The following is a 14,650-nucleotide window of genomic DNA, read 5'->3' on the forward strand; positions in this document are numbered from 1 at the left end:
AGAATTTTTAAACATGATGCCAAAAGTGAATTCACTAAAGGAAAAACAGTGAATAAATTGGATTTTGAAATGAAAAGCCTTTTCCCTGCAAAAGATTCTGTTAAATGGATGAAAAGACAAGCTACAGACTGTCAGAAAATACTTGGAAAGTACATCCCCAACAAATGAATATTATCTAGAATATACTAGCACAAAGAGCTCTCAAAACTCAGCAATGAACAATCAGAAAACAGGCAGGAGACATGAAGTGATCTCACTGATGAGCAGACCCAGATGCAAACAAGCAGAGAAGATGCTCAGCACCAGGCCATTTAGGAAATCAGTGACGAGAACAACTGAACACCTGTCAGAGAGACACAATGAAGAACAAGAACACCAAAGCTGTGAGCGTGCAGAGGCCCAGGACTTCACACTTTGCTGGTGGAAATGGGAAGTCGTTCAGACACTCTGAAAAAGTTTGGCACCTTCTTAAGAAATGAAACACATACTACATGACCTGGCATTTTTCTTGTGTGTTTTTATTACAGAGAAATAAAAACTTATGCTCATACAAAAACGTGTACACGATTGCTCATAGCAGCTTCTTTGTAACTAGAGACCGGGTGCACAAAATTTGTGCATGGGAGGGGGCTGTCCCTCAGCCCAACCTGCACCCTCTCTAATCTGGGACCCCTTGAGGACATCCCTTTCACAATCTAGGACTGCTGGCTCCCAACTACTAGCCTGCCTGCCTTCCTGATTGCCTCTAACCGCTTCTGCCTGACAGCCTGATCACCCCCTAACCACTCCCCTGTCAGCCTAATTGACCCCTTACTGCTCCCCTGCCAGCCTGATTGTCCCCAACTGCCCTATTCCCTCTTTATTAGATATGGGTTTTTCTTTAGCATATTGGACAGTTCTAACTGGTTTGGCTCAGTGGATGGAGCATTGGCCTGCAGCCTCAGGGGTCCCAGGTTCAATTCTGGTCAAGGGCATGTACCTTGGTTGGGGGTACATACCCAGTGGGGAGTTTGCAGGAGGCAACTATTCAATGTTTCTCTCTCATAGATGTTTTTAGCTCTCTATCCCTTTCCCTTCCTCTCTGTAAAAAATCAATAAAAAATATTTTTTAAAAGAAACATTTAAAATTCCTCCATCTGCCTGGCTGGTGTGACCTCAGGCTGCCACCACTGAAGGGGATCACACCCTGGCCAGGGTGAGACTGCAGCCCAGGCTGCCTCCAGGGCCAGGAGATCCGCAGCTTGGGTGCACGGCCCTGCTGGTCTGAGACCCCAGCCCAGGCTGCTGCTGCTGGCCTGAAGATCGCGCCCCAGGGATGCATGGCCCTGCTGGCCTGAGACCCCAGCCCAGGATGCGGCCACTGACCGGAGTCGGCCGGGATTGTGCCAGGAGCTGGTGTCTCCCAGCTGGACACCCTGGGCTGCCACCACTGGGCAGGGGTTGCTGCATCAGAGGCGGGTGCCTCCCAGCTAGACACCCTGGACTATCCACGCTGGGGCGACTTGGGGACTCAGGGAGGGCTAAGAAAACTGGGCGCTACCATTTATGTTGCGGAGTGATGGTTAATTTGCATATTACTCTTTTATTAGATAGGATAGTAAAAAACTAGAGTCAACCAAAACACCCCTGGCTCAGCAAAGCCAAGTGAGCATCCAACCACACAATCGAATGCTGCCCAGTATACCAAGGGATGAGTTATTGGTGGATGCAACAGCTGGGGAGGGTCTCCACGGCATTGTGCTGAGTGCAAAGCTAGTCTAAAGACACCACGTGCTCTATGATCTACAGATATAACATTAACGAAACGACGCAGGTATGTGAATGAGGACAGACGAGTGGCTGCCAGGCCGGAGGGGAAGGACGGAGGGTGTACTAGGAAGGGGTTGCACCAAGGAGGTTTGTGGGGCTCGAATAGTTCTGAGGTCGCTTATATGAAGCTGCACATGTGGTGAATGGCAAGAGCTACGCAAATATCTGTGCCAATGTCAGTTCCCAGATTCAGATTGTTTATAGTTATGCCAGGTGTTACCATTGAGGAAAACTGGCGGAGGGCACCCGGGATCTCTATACTACTTTGCAACTTCATGTGAATTTCCCATTCATAAAAAATTAAAAGTAAAGGAGAAATAGTGCCAAAATAAATACTTCTTCAGAAAAAACTTATAATAGAGTGTATGGACCTCCTTGCACACCTCCATATACTTCACACACCTCCTGGGACCACAACCCCAAGTTGAGAATCACAGAGGGGGTGTGGGAGGGGCTGGCCAAGTCCCATGACGTGCAGCCACTCCTAGGTGAGGTTCGGAGGAGGACAGCAGTGCTTGGGGCAAAGCGGGCCCCAGTCATAAAACAGCATTCCTTGCTTCCCCCCACCCACTCCCTTTCTCCGAAGACGCTGGTGGGCACTGAGGATGTGCCGAGGGCTGAGTGCCTGCTCCTCTGAGGGTGGACAATAAGGTGGAGTAAGTGCTGTGCGTCTCAGAGCAAAGTCGCTGGCCCGGTGGTGAGCCTGGGAGGCTTCCTGGGTGGAGGGCTCTTGGGCCGGAACCAGTTAGGAAAGAAGGTGATGCTGGTCAGGCAGAGGGAGTTCTAGAAACAGCTTGTGCCGAGGCCTGGAGTGGAGGGTCGGCAGGGGGGGCGGGTTGTGCCGGGGTGTGTGGGAGAGGAAGGTGCAGGGCAGTGGGAGCAGGCACCAGGGGCTGCACGTTGACCTCAGGTACGTGGGGTTTAATCTAGAATCTGGGAGGCAGTGAAAGGTAGGAGCAGGCACGGTCAGAGAGACCATGAAGGGCAGGTGGGAGGGGACGGGCCAGGATGGAGGGGAGGGTCCCCAGGGAAGCAGTCTTGGGGAAGAGTTAGCAGCGCTGTGTCGACAGCACAGCTACAATGGCTCCAGAGGCCAGGCCAGCCCCGGAATCACGGCACTTCTTTCCGGCTCCAAGCTGCCTGTCCCTGTCCCTGTCCCTGTTCCTGTGGAGACCTCCCTGCCACTAGGGAGCGGCAGATAGCAGCCTCGGGCAGAGGCCCGCGGCTGGGGTAGGAGGCAGCTGCTTCCTCCACGGTGTCCACATTGTGTGTCTTTAGTGCAACTCCAGTGCAGACGGTCATCCCCGCTCCGGTTCCTCCCACCGGGTTTTGGGCAGAGGAGCACTTCGCTCTGTGATAGATGACGCTTCACTACGTGTCACCTATCGAGGATTCTGTCTCCTTCCAGGCAGGACTCCTGCCGCAGGGGCCTGCTGCCTTCTCCCGGGTGCCCCTGCCCAGGGCCAGGCTCGGTGCCCAGGGATGCTGACGGGCTTTCGCTGTCTGGGAGGCAGATTCACTCTCAGTGGCCGTGGCTCTGCCTGGCTCGCTGTGCCCGGGCCTTGCTGGGCCGTACAAAGCACCCCCTGCTTTATGTGTGCAGACACCGTCTGTGTAAATGTGAACGCTGTGCTGTGGTATGCACAGGACGGGATGGGCACGCTACCCCTGGCTCCTCCCCTCAGCATCCCTGTGACCCTTCCTGCCGCTCCCTCCTCGCTGCCTCGAGGAATGGGAACGCCTGGGTCTGTTCAGTAAGCCAGTGGGCTGGGGCCAGTCCCTGATGAGTTAGTCTAGCAAGTCTTCCTCTGTCGGATCAGAAAGATATTATTACGAGGGATTTGGAGCACCAGAAAAGTGGAGAAGTAGACGCTTCCAGGTTTTTGAGAGACACCCTGCCCTGCCGCTGGGACCACTCCCAGGAACGGGGCGAGGGAGAAGATGCCAGCGGGTCTGAGAGAACCTAAGAGCAGAGTATGCAGTCAGGCAGGGGTAGGAGAAACTGCCCTCCTGTGTGGTGGGCAAGGTTACACCTGGGCCCAAACATGGTCCCTGTGTCTGCCTACCGGCCTGAGAGGCCACCAAAGTTGGGTGTCCCAAAACCCAGCCACGCAGGAGGTTTCTCCCCTGCTCTGGAACAGGTCTGTGGCGTAACTGCATGGACCCAGAGCAGAGAGACGGGGAAGAGCTCACTGTGGTGGATGGAAGTGGCTGGAGACAGATGAGGCCCAGAGCCTCTAGGGCTGGAGAAATGGGAGCAGAGGGCACGGGGACCAGATGGTGAAATAGGGCTTGAGGGGCAAGAGTAAAGGAAGTCCAGTGTATCTTCACAGCCAGTCTGTAGACTGAGCTCCCCACTACCTGTGAGTGCACACATTTGCACTCATTTTTTTATTTAAGGAAGCTTGCTGTTTGGGGGCAGGAGCCAGTGAATTGGGCATTGTCAGATGTTTACTTAGAATGAACAAACCCAGTATTATGTTCTGTGTCCTACTCTGCAAAATATAAAATGTGAGGAACATGATTTCATCGCAAGAGTGATCTGGCACCTGCACGCTGTGAATGTGTGTCTGTCTCCGGCTGCACCGCGCCTGGGGGCCTCAGCCAGAGCAGCCCTGAGCTCAGTGTTTCGCCAGCATCCAGGAACCAGGCTGGGCGGCAGAAGCTGACTCTGGAAGTACTAATGGTCAATGGGAACTAAGTGAATTAAGTATGGCCAATGACTTATAAAACCACAACATCACACTCATGCTTACCACAGAATATTTACAGCAGGTGGCAAGGTGGGGCACATGCGAAGAGGCAACTTTGAACAGGCAGCTGGCCCATTTCTGAGACATCAGCTCCGAGCAGACCCCCACTCTTGGGTCCTGAGCAGTTTCCCGGCCGTGCGTGTGTGCACCCAGCACCAGGTGCAGTGTCCGTGCCCAGCATACATTTGTGAGCTCCTGCCTGCGCCGGGCTTCCCGGAGGGCAGGGTCAGAGCCTGCCGCACCCGTCGCTGCCACCCAGATGTCTCAGCCAGAGCTGAGGTTCTCCAGCTGAGCGTCATGGACACAAAGGCAAGCACAATTCTGTGCAGAGTTGTCATTCCTCAAGTTGGAGACTAGAAAGGACGGATTCTTCTGGCTAGGGGCATAACCCCTCCCCCAGCTCTGGCCATCACCAGGCCGGGAGGAACACAGTGGACGCACTCTTACTGTCAGAATTAGTAATTGGGTCCCAGAGTGCCTTCCCCCCAGTGCTACAGAATCATTTCTTTGGGGGTTCTAGGAGTATAAGAAAGGCAAGCCCAGGGTTCTGGGGAGTGCAGTAGGGGCTGCTTATCCCTGTCTATGTGGGAGGAGTTAAAGAAGGCTCTCTGGAGTGGTAAAATGTGAGTGGGTCTGAAGGATGAGAAGGGGTTGTCAAGTGGCCAGATAAAGAAAGGGGGAAGCTGAAACCGGTTTGGCTCAGTGGATAGAGTGTCGGCCTGCAGACTGAAAGGTCCCAGGTTCGATTCCGGTCAAGGGCATGTACCTTGGCTGCGGGCACATCCCCACTAGGGGGTGTGCAAGAGGCAGTTGATGGATGTTTCCCTCTCATCGATGTTTCTAACTCTCTATCCCTCTCTCTTCCTCTTTGTAAAAATTCAATAAAATATATTAAAAAAAAAAAAAAGAAGAAAGAAATGAGGGAAGGAGGGTTGGTTATGTGTGTTCATGTCTTTAGGAAGGACAGAGTAAAAGCCCCAGCATGCATCAGGAGTCTGTATGGGTTGGGCAGCTGCTCTTATTCCAGGCTGTTATTTGCAACCATAAGGATGCTCAGAGGGTGAAACACATAGCTGGGCCCATTATTAGACTTCAAGTACAGATGATGAACTTGAGTAGAATATGTAGTAGAAAAATATAGAAAAAGAAAAAAGTTCATCATGAGGAAAGGAGAAGGAATTGGGTATAAGTTATAAGTGGCTCTAGGCAGAGTTCCAGTTGCTCTGCAATCTTCACCAGCATTTGGTGTTGTCACTCTTTTTAATTTTTGCCATTTTGGAGAAATGTGTAGTGCTAGCTCATTATGGCATTAGTTTGCATTTCCCTAAAGACTAGTGAAGTTTAGCATTTTCTCATGTGCTATGGCCATCTTCTTCAATAGTTCTTCAAACCATTTGGCTATTTTGGGTTGTTTGCCTTCTTCTTATTGAATGATGACAATTATATATTCTGTATACAAGTCCTTTGTTAGTTATAAATATCATGAGTAATTTTTGTCTAAATGGATTAGTCTTCATTTTCATAACCATATCTTTGGAAGAGCAGACTTAAAATTTTTAAGTAGTCCCACTTATCAATTTTTAATGGTATCTCATTATTCAATATAGACATATCAAAATTTAGAAATTAACTTATTTAACTGACTCTTGCTTGGACCTTTGGGCTGTTTCCTGCTTTTCAGTATTTTATTTGTTTTAAGGAATATCATCTTTACCATCATTATTCTGAACTCTATATCAGATAAATTTCTTATTTCCATTTCACTTATCTCTTCTTCTGGAGGAATCTCTAGTTCTTTCATTTGGGGGTTGTTTGTTTGTCTCCTCATTTTGACTGCCTGTTTCGGTTTGTGACTGTATTAGGTAGATCTGCTGTGTATGTCAATATGGTGCAGGTCAGGGTCAAACACTGTTTCTGACTAATTAGATCAGGCAAAGATTCAAGTCCTCCAGAGATTGCCTCTACCTACAAACTGATAGAATTGCCTCTTGAATTGCCCTCAGGAAATCACCCACAGGCGTGGTGAGAGTTTTTTTTTTTTATAGGGTGGGGCAATTGCTTCTGTTGGGAGGCTAATTATTCTTCTCAGTCTCTTAATGGGCCTCTGCCCCTCCAGTCTCTATGCAGTCTCCACTTTCTGTTCTCAGTTATCAGGATTCTCTCTAACGAGTCTTCTGGTGATTATTCAGGAAGTTTTTATATATTTTAGTTGTAATTCCAATTTAGTCCTGGGAGCATGTTTGTGTAGCATCCACTTACTCTGCTGCTATTTTTAATCCTTGGTTACTTTTAAATTATGTTGATGGCAATCTTTTTTGCAGCAACCTGAATAAGGACAGCCCTCGCTGGTTTGGCACAGTGGATAGAGTATCAGCCTGTAGACCAAAGGGTTCTAGATTCAATTCCAGTCAAGAGCACATATGTTGGTTGCAGACTCCTCCCTGGCCTGGGCCCTGGTCAGGGCATGTGCAGGAAGCAACCAATCGGTGTGTTTCGGCTCTCATAATGGGTGCCAGTGAAGCCCAGTTTCAAGGAACCAGCCACTCCCTTAGAATTCCCATTGCTGGCTAATTTGTTTATGAATAAATGAGATTTTAGAAATGCTTAAAACATACCTGTGAAATCTTGTCACTGCACTTTGTTTAGTAAACCTTCTTCTTTTTTTTCTTTTTTTTTTTTTTTTTTTGAAATAAGGATATATAATTATAGAAAATTTCCAGTGACCAAGTCCAGAAGCTAGATCCTTACTTCTAAAGGAACTCGGCAGTGATTTATTGAAGGAATACTGACCAAAGTTTGCTGTGAAGCTGGCAAAGGTCTCCCCAGCAAAGAGGCCACAACTCAGATTAACTAAGAGACACTGTTCCTGACCTTCAGAAAATGATGTCATAACTATCATTTGCTCAGGCTGCTATGCCCTGAGCCAGGGCCTGCCTGTGCTGTCTTTAATCTTCAACCACAGCCTTGCCTGAGATTGCTGCTCCATTTACAAGGAGCAGGCAGTGGTGGGCCCAGGCCACATGACTCATACCAACAGAGCCAGAGACTTATGGTCTGTTATTTTTCATCCATACCACAGACCACACAGGTCACCACAAGTTTAAAGACATGCAGGAAGAACACATGTCATCTAAAAAATTTTTTTCCTCTTGGAAAAAATTTCATTTGCTGGTGGCAAAACGAAGTACTGATTTTTGCTGGAAGTCTTGGAAATGTCCTGGAGCTATCTGGTAGCCTGTGGCTGGCCAGGCCACTCCTGGATTGAGACTGGAACTAAACATCTGGGTCAGTAGGTTTGGAAGCCAGGAGGCGAAGACTGAGGCATGCCTCCTTTCAGAAGGTCCTCTGGAGTGTGACCCTCCCATCTCTGCAAGCATCCATGTCGGGTGGCTGGACGGGCCTGGAGAACGGACAGGTGCAATGGTCAGCACCAGCTTTACCACAGACTGTGAACTGCATGACGTTAGCCCCCTTCCCACCTTTACTCGTAACTCCTACCCCCAAACAGGGTGCTCAGACATCCCGATTTGCTCAGGATAGTTCCAGTTTATGCCTGCTGGCCAGGTGCAGCTACATATGTTTACTCCCTTGCATTCAAAACTGTCCAAGTTTGGACATTCTATATTAACTCAGATGGACCAGGCAGAGACACTCAGGAGGAACTCTAACTTAAGCCTCCATTAGGGCTGTCTTTGAGAAGGACAATTTATGATAATTTTTTATTAGTCTCTACCCTTCAGATTGCAGTGACCTCAAATTGGCTTTAGCAAGAAAAAAATGTATTTGTTTGACAGTTGGAGGTGGGGACTGGGCAGGATTCAGGTGTGACTGGAACAAGTTCTCATTACTGTTATGTCTGTCTCTCTGTCTTTTTCTCTCTGTGCTCCCAATCTACTGACTTAATTTTCTAGGCAGGATCTTTACCATGGAGGGCAAGCTGGCCTCTGACCACTCTAGAATCCCATCCTCCCATCTCAGCAACTCGAGCTGAACGAGGCACTTCTGTGTCCCACAGGCTCACTTCCTACAAATCCAGGGAAGGCTCTTAGTGGCTCTGCTTGGGTCATGCACTCACCCGTGAGCCAGCTGTTCGGGCTGCAGTAAATAGCTCACCTGCAGTATGTGCACATCATGGTACAAGGAACAAAGTCTGCCTCAAACCACATCAAACAAAAGTAGGATACTTAGCTGGGCAGACCAAATTTATAGCATCTGCCAGCTACTATATAGCCACCATTTACAGAGTTACTTCTAACATTCCAGGGGCTTTCTTCTTCTTCTTCTTTATTTCCACAATAAACTAAAGAGTATAATTCACCCCTCTCCCCATATTACAGATGAGGCTAGAACAATTTCAATAATGTGGCCAAACTTGGAAAAATGGTAAGTGGAGGAGTTGACTTGACTCTAGGTTGGTCTGTCCCTCTCACAATATCATGGTGGCATTTTACATGTGAGAGAGTGAGGATAATTTGAGTCAGGGGCCCTTCTTGGACACAATATCACACATATGCTGCTCTGAAACAATGCCTCTAGGAAGACAAATCCTCTCCTGGCTCTGCCTGCAGAGTCTCCTGGATTCTCCCTGTCTCTGAAGGACATGGCACCCAAGGGCCCAGGTGGAAGGTTTGAAGCTGGTCTGTTCTGGAGCTGGAGCTGTCCAGGTGCCAGTGATGTCAGCTCAGCCCTCCCCCTGCCCCCCCCGCCCCCTCTGCCCCAGCCATGTGCCTCCTGGGGAACTCATGCTCTCCAGTGTCCAGCCATAAAAGATGGCAAGAGGTCCTGCTGCTGTTGAACACAAGATTATTCTTACAGTCACAGGAGTATAAACTAAACATCCTTGCCCTATAAGACAGGCTGTTATAGGGCTGGCTCAGGCCTCTTACTCATCCTTGAAAAATAGAAAAAAAATGGGGTGGTGCTCTTGTCTTTCCACAGGAAAGGAGGACTGCCCTCGCTTGTTTGAGTTCTTCATGGTTTGAAAAATCACTTCCCCAGACTCCACAGTTCAGATATGCACAATATAGCACACACTCCTCTGTGCTTTCTCTTTCTATTCTGTCACACTGTGGTTATACAACTAGAATCTCACGGCACAGTTCTTGCATTGCAATAAAAATACTTGTATTTTTAATAGCATTTCTTTAAAATATATATATATATATATATATATATATATACTTTAAAAAATATGTTTTTATTGATTTACTAATGGCCTGGTGCACGGATTCGTGCGCATTGAAAGGAAATTAATTAGAAGGTGACCGGTAGGGTGGGACTGGGCAGGATGGGCCAGACATGCCCTGGAGTGAACCTCCTGTGGTCTCTCCCCAGCCAGCTGCACCTGGGGTGGTGCTGCAGCTTGAAGGGTGTCTACAGAGTGAGCAGGATCCCTCCAGCAGGTGGTGTCCCTAAGCCTGGCATACAGGGATCAGGCCAAAACCACTATCCAACATTCCCTGAGGAGTCCTGGAGTGTGAGAGGGCACTCTGAAAAGTTGCTGTTGCTGAGCATCTCCTACATAGAGCATCTGCCCCATGGTGGTCAGTACATGTCATACTTACCAGCTGGTCAGACAGTCAGTCAGTTGGATGGTCACTTAGCCTTTTATATATATATACTAGAGGCCAAGTGCATAAAATTCATGCACAGGTGTGTGTGTGTGTCCCTCAGCCCAGCCAACACCCTCTTCAATCTGGGATCCCTCTCACAATCCAGGACTGCTGGCTCCCAGCCTGACTGCCTGATTGCCCCTAACCACTCCCCTGCCAGTCTGATCAACACCTGATTGCTCCCCTGGCGGCCTGATTGTCCCTAACTTCTTTCCCCTGCCAGTCTGGTTGCTCTTAAAGGGCCAATGCACAAAATTCCTTGTGGATCCACCCACTTTGTGCTCCAGCAGAGGAAGGGCAGAGTGAACTGGAGCTGTGTGAGCAGAAGACAAGATCTGGGGCTTTGGGGTTAGAGCCCAAAAAGCAGACACTTCAGTTTCCTGTGCTGAGCCATTCCATCACACTGTAGAGGTCATTTTTCTCATTCAGACATTTACTATACAGGAAGCTTTGCCTGGGGAAAGATAGTTGACCCACCCTATTGGAAAACACGTTCTCCCACCATGGGAAATTTCTGAGGACCATTAAGAGATTGAGAAAAACAATTAGCCTCCAGGTAGAAGCAATGCCCCACCCTGTAGAAAAAAGCTCTGTGGACAATTGCCTGAAGGCAATTCAAGAAGGAATCCCATCAGCCTATAGGCAGAGGTGTTCTCTGGAGAATTTGAGTCTCTGCCTGATCTAATTAGCCAGAAACAGTGTTTGACACTGTCCTGCACTAGAGATTGGGATACGTAGCAGATCTACCTAATACAGAGTCACAAATCCAAATAGATAGCCAAAATGAGGAGACAAAAAAACAACAAAAAAACAACCATAAATGAAAGAACATGAGAGTTCTCTAGAAGAAAAGATAAATGAAATGGAGATAAAAAATTTATCTGATATAGAGTTCAGAGTAATGATGATAAAGCTGCTCAACAGCATGAGAAAAGATATAGTAACTATGAAAATAGAAATTAAAAAATGACATAGCATAAATAAAAAACACATTAGAAGGAATACACAGTAGATCAGGGGAAGCTGAGGATTGAATCAGTGAATTAGAAGACAGGTTTGGAAAAATCACTTAATCAGAGAACCAAAAAGAAAAAAAAAAACAATTAAAAAATAGAGGACAGCTTCAGGAAGGTGTGGGACAAGATGAAACATAACAGTATTAGAATAGTAGGTGTGTCAGAGGAGGCAAAAAGGGAGAAAAGGATAGATTGAAGAAATAATGGGAGAAAACTTCCTTATCCTGATGAGGAAAAAGTCACACACGTTTAGGAGGCACAGAGAAACCCAAGCAAGAAGACACATCATAATTAAAATGTCAAAAATTAAAGACAGAGAGAATCTTAAAGGCAGCAAAATAAAAGCAATTTGTTACATACAAAGGAGCTCCTATAATGCTGATACCTGATTTCTCATCAGAAACTCTAAAGGCCAGAAGGGAATGGCATAAGTACTAAAGATAATGAAAATCAAAGATCTGAAATCAAGATTACTATATCCAGCAAGGCTTTCAAAATAGATGGTGAGAGGAACCCAGGATGGTGGCATAGGTAAACACACCTAAACTGCAGCCATGCACCACAATTTCAAAACTACAACTAAAAGGCAAAACATCTATCACCCAGAGCTATGGGAGGGCTGGCTGAGTGGAAGTTCTATAACCAGACGGAAAGAGAGGGGAGCATTAAGTGAACAAACAATGAAAAACTGAGATACGAGGGTGAGAGATATGGGCTGGCAGCGGATCCTGGCTGGTGGCAGGTGTTGCTTTCTTGAACCAGAAGGGAAGATGCACAAGACTCAAACTCCTACTGGGAGAAGCTGGACTGTCTGCCATCGGATCAGAAAGTGAGGGTGGCTGGCTTGCAGAGCTGCATGGAGGAATAATTGTTTGCTGCGCTGGGGCTCGAGATATGGGGACTTGGTTGGAGGCCAACCATTGCTGTTTGCCACGTCCTAGCCTAGTGATGCTCTGAGACTCCACCCCACACGATCTACAAACATACCCAAGCTCCAAGCAGCAGCTTTTGCATATGAATGGCCTTCACTATGGCTGCTAACTTGCAAACTGGTTCAGACAGTTCCATAATCTACAAATCCCAAGCAAGGAGGAGAGGACTGTGGTTCTCGCTGTAGCTCCTGCAGGGTGGCCTCAGACAGTAGCTGACTTGCACCCCATTGGAGATCCAGAAGCCAGTGTATCGAGTGGTCAGTGTGAGAAACAGATTTCAACTCCTCACATCCATAACTGATACATTCTAGAGGCAGACTCAGTGAGCACCAAAGCCCCACTGAAACAAGTTCTGCACCACAAGTGGGTCTGCAGCACAACAGTTCTTCCATTATAAACACAGTGTGTCCCCACAGCCAATTGGCCTGGAGGACAATTCCACCAAGGGTACCAAATGCAATCAAGGCTTAACTACACCAAGACTTTGCACTCAGCCCACAAAAGGGTATACCAAAACCGTCCACCTGGGTGATTGGGAGAGCTGAGCTACTGGCCCCCATAGGTCACCTACCTCACAAAGCCGCTCCATCAACACAGGGAAGCAGCCAAAATGCGGAGACACAGAGGCATGTCGTGAAAGGGGGCAATGAAAGAAAGTAAACTATGGGAGGACATGGAGTTCAGGACCACATTTATAAGGTTACTCAAGAGTCTTCTAAAAACTGCTGAGAAACTTGATGAGACCTTCAAGGATCTTAATGGATAATGCCAAAAAAAAAAAAAAAAAAAAAAAAAAAAAAAAGGAAAAGGACCAGTCAGAAATTAAGAATACACTGAAATAAAGAATTGATAGAAACTCAACTGTAGATAAACATACCCCAAGAATCAAATCAAAGATCTGAAATACGAGGAAACAAAAAACACCCAACCAGAAAAACAAAAAGAAAAAGGATCCAAAAATATGAAGATAACGTAAGGAGCCTCTGGGACAACTTTAAGCATACCAACATCCGAATTTTTGGGGTGCCAGAAGAAGAGAGACAGCAAAATATTGAAAACCTATTAGAATAAATAATGACAGAAAACTTTCCCCACTTGGTGAAAGAAATAGACTTACAAGTTCAGGAAGAGCACAGAACTCCAAACAAGAGGAATCCAAAGAGGACCACACCAAGACGCATCATAATTAAAATTCCAAGAGCAAAAGACAAAGAGAGAATCTTGAAAGCAGCAAGATAAAAACATTAGTTACCTACAAGGGAGTATCCATATGACGGTCAGCTGATTTCTCAACAGAAACTATGCAGGCCAGAAGGGAGTGGCAAGAAATATTCAAAGTGATGAACAGCAAGAATCTACAACCAAGATTGCTCTACCCAGCAAAGCTATCATTCAGAATTGAAGGTTAGACAAAGAACTTCACAGAAAAGTAAAAGCTAAAGGAGTTCATCACCACCAAACCAGGATTCCATGAAATGCTAAAGGATATTCTTTAAGAAGAGGAAGAAGAAGAAAAGGGAAAAGATAAAAATTATGAACAACAAAAAGACATCAAATACATATCTACCAACAAGTGAATCTATAAATCAAGTGAATAAAAAGTCTGAAGAACAGAATGGACTGGTGAATATAATGGAATAAGGGACACAGAAAGGGAGTGGACTGACAATTCTCAGGGGTAAGGGGGTCTGAGGGGTGTTGGGAAGAGATTGGACAAAAGTCTTACACCTATGGATGAAGACAGTAGTGGGGGTAAGGACATGGGGTGGGGTGGGGAATTGGATGGAGGGGGGGCTATGGGGAAAAAAAGATGGACACCTGTAATAATCTGAACAATAAATATTTATTTTTTTAAAAAAGAGGATGAAATAAAGAGCTTCCCAGACAGAAAGAAGGCTAAAGGGGTTTATCACCACCAAACCAGCTCTACAAGAAATACTAACTGGACAGCTGTAATGAGAAGAAAAGAGAAACCTAGCCATACAGAATTAAAATGGCAATAAACAAGTACCTATCAATAATAACCTTAAATGTAAATGGATTAAATGCTCCAATCAAAACACATAGGGTGGATAAAAAAACATGGTCCAATTATATGCTGTCTACAAGAGACCCACCTCAGAACTCACACAGGATGATAGTGAAAGGATGGAAAACACCTTTCCATGCAAATGGAAAAAAAAAAAAAAAAAAAAAAAAGCTGGATTATCAATACTCACATCCAACAAAATACACTTTAAAATGGAGATCATCACAAGAGACAACAAAGGTCAATACGTACATAATACTAAAGGGGTTAATACAACAAGAGGATATATAACTCTGGTTATATGCACCCAACATAGGAAAATATATATATATATATATATATATATATATATATATATATATATATATATATATATATAAAACTATAGAGGGCTTAAGGGAGAGATTGACAGCAGTACAGTCATAGTAGGGAACTTCAACACCCTGCTGACTTCATGAGATAGATTTTCCAGACAAAAAAATTAACAAGGAAACAGTGA

This window comes from Pipistrellus hanaki (genome assembly GCF_964339955.1).
Source record: "Pipistrellus hanaki genome assembly, chromosome: 8".
NCBI lineage: Eukaryota > Metazoa > Chordata > Mammalia > Chiroptera > Vespertilionidae > Pipistrellus > Pipistrellus hanaki.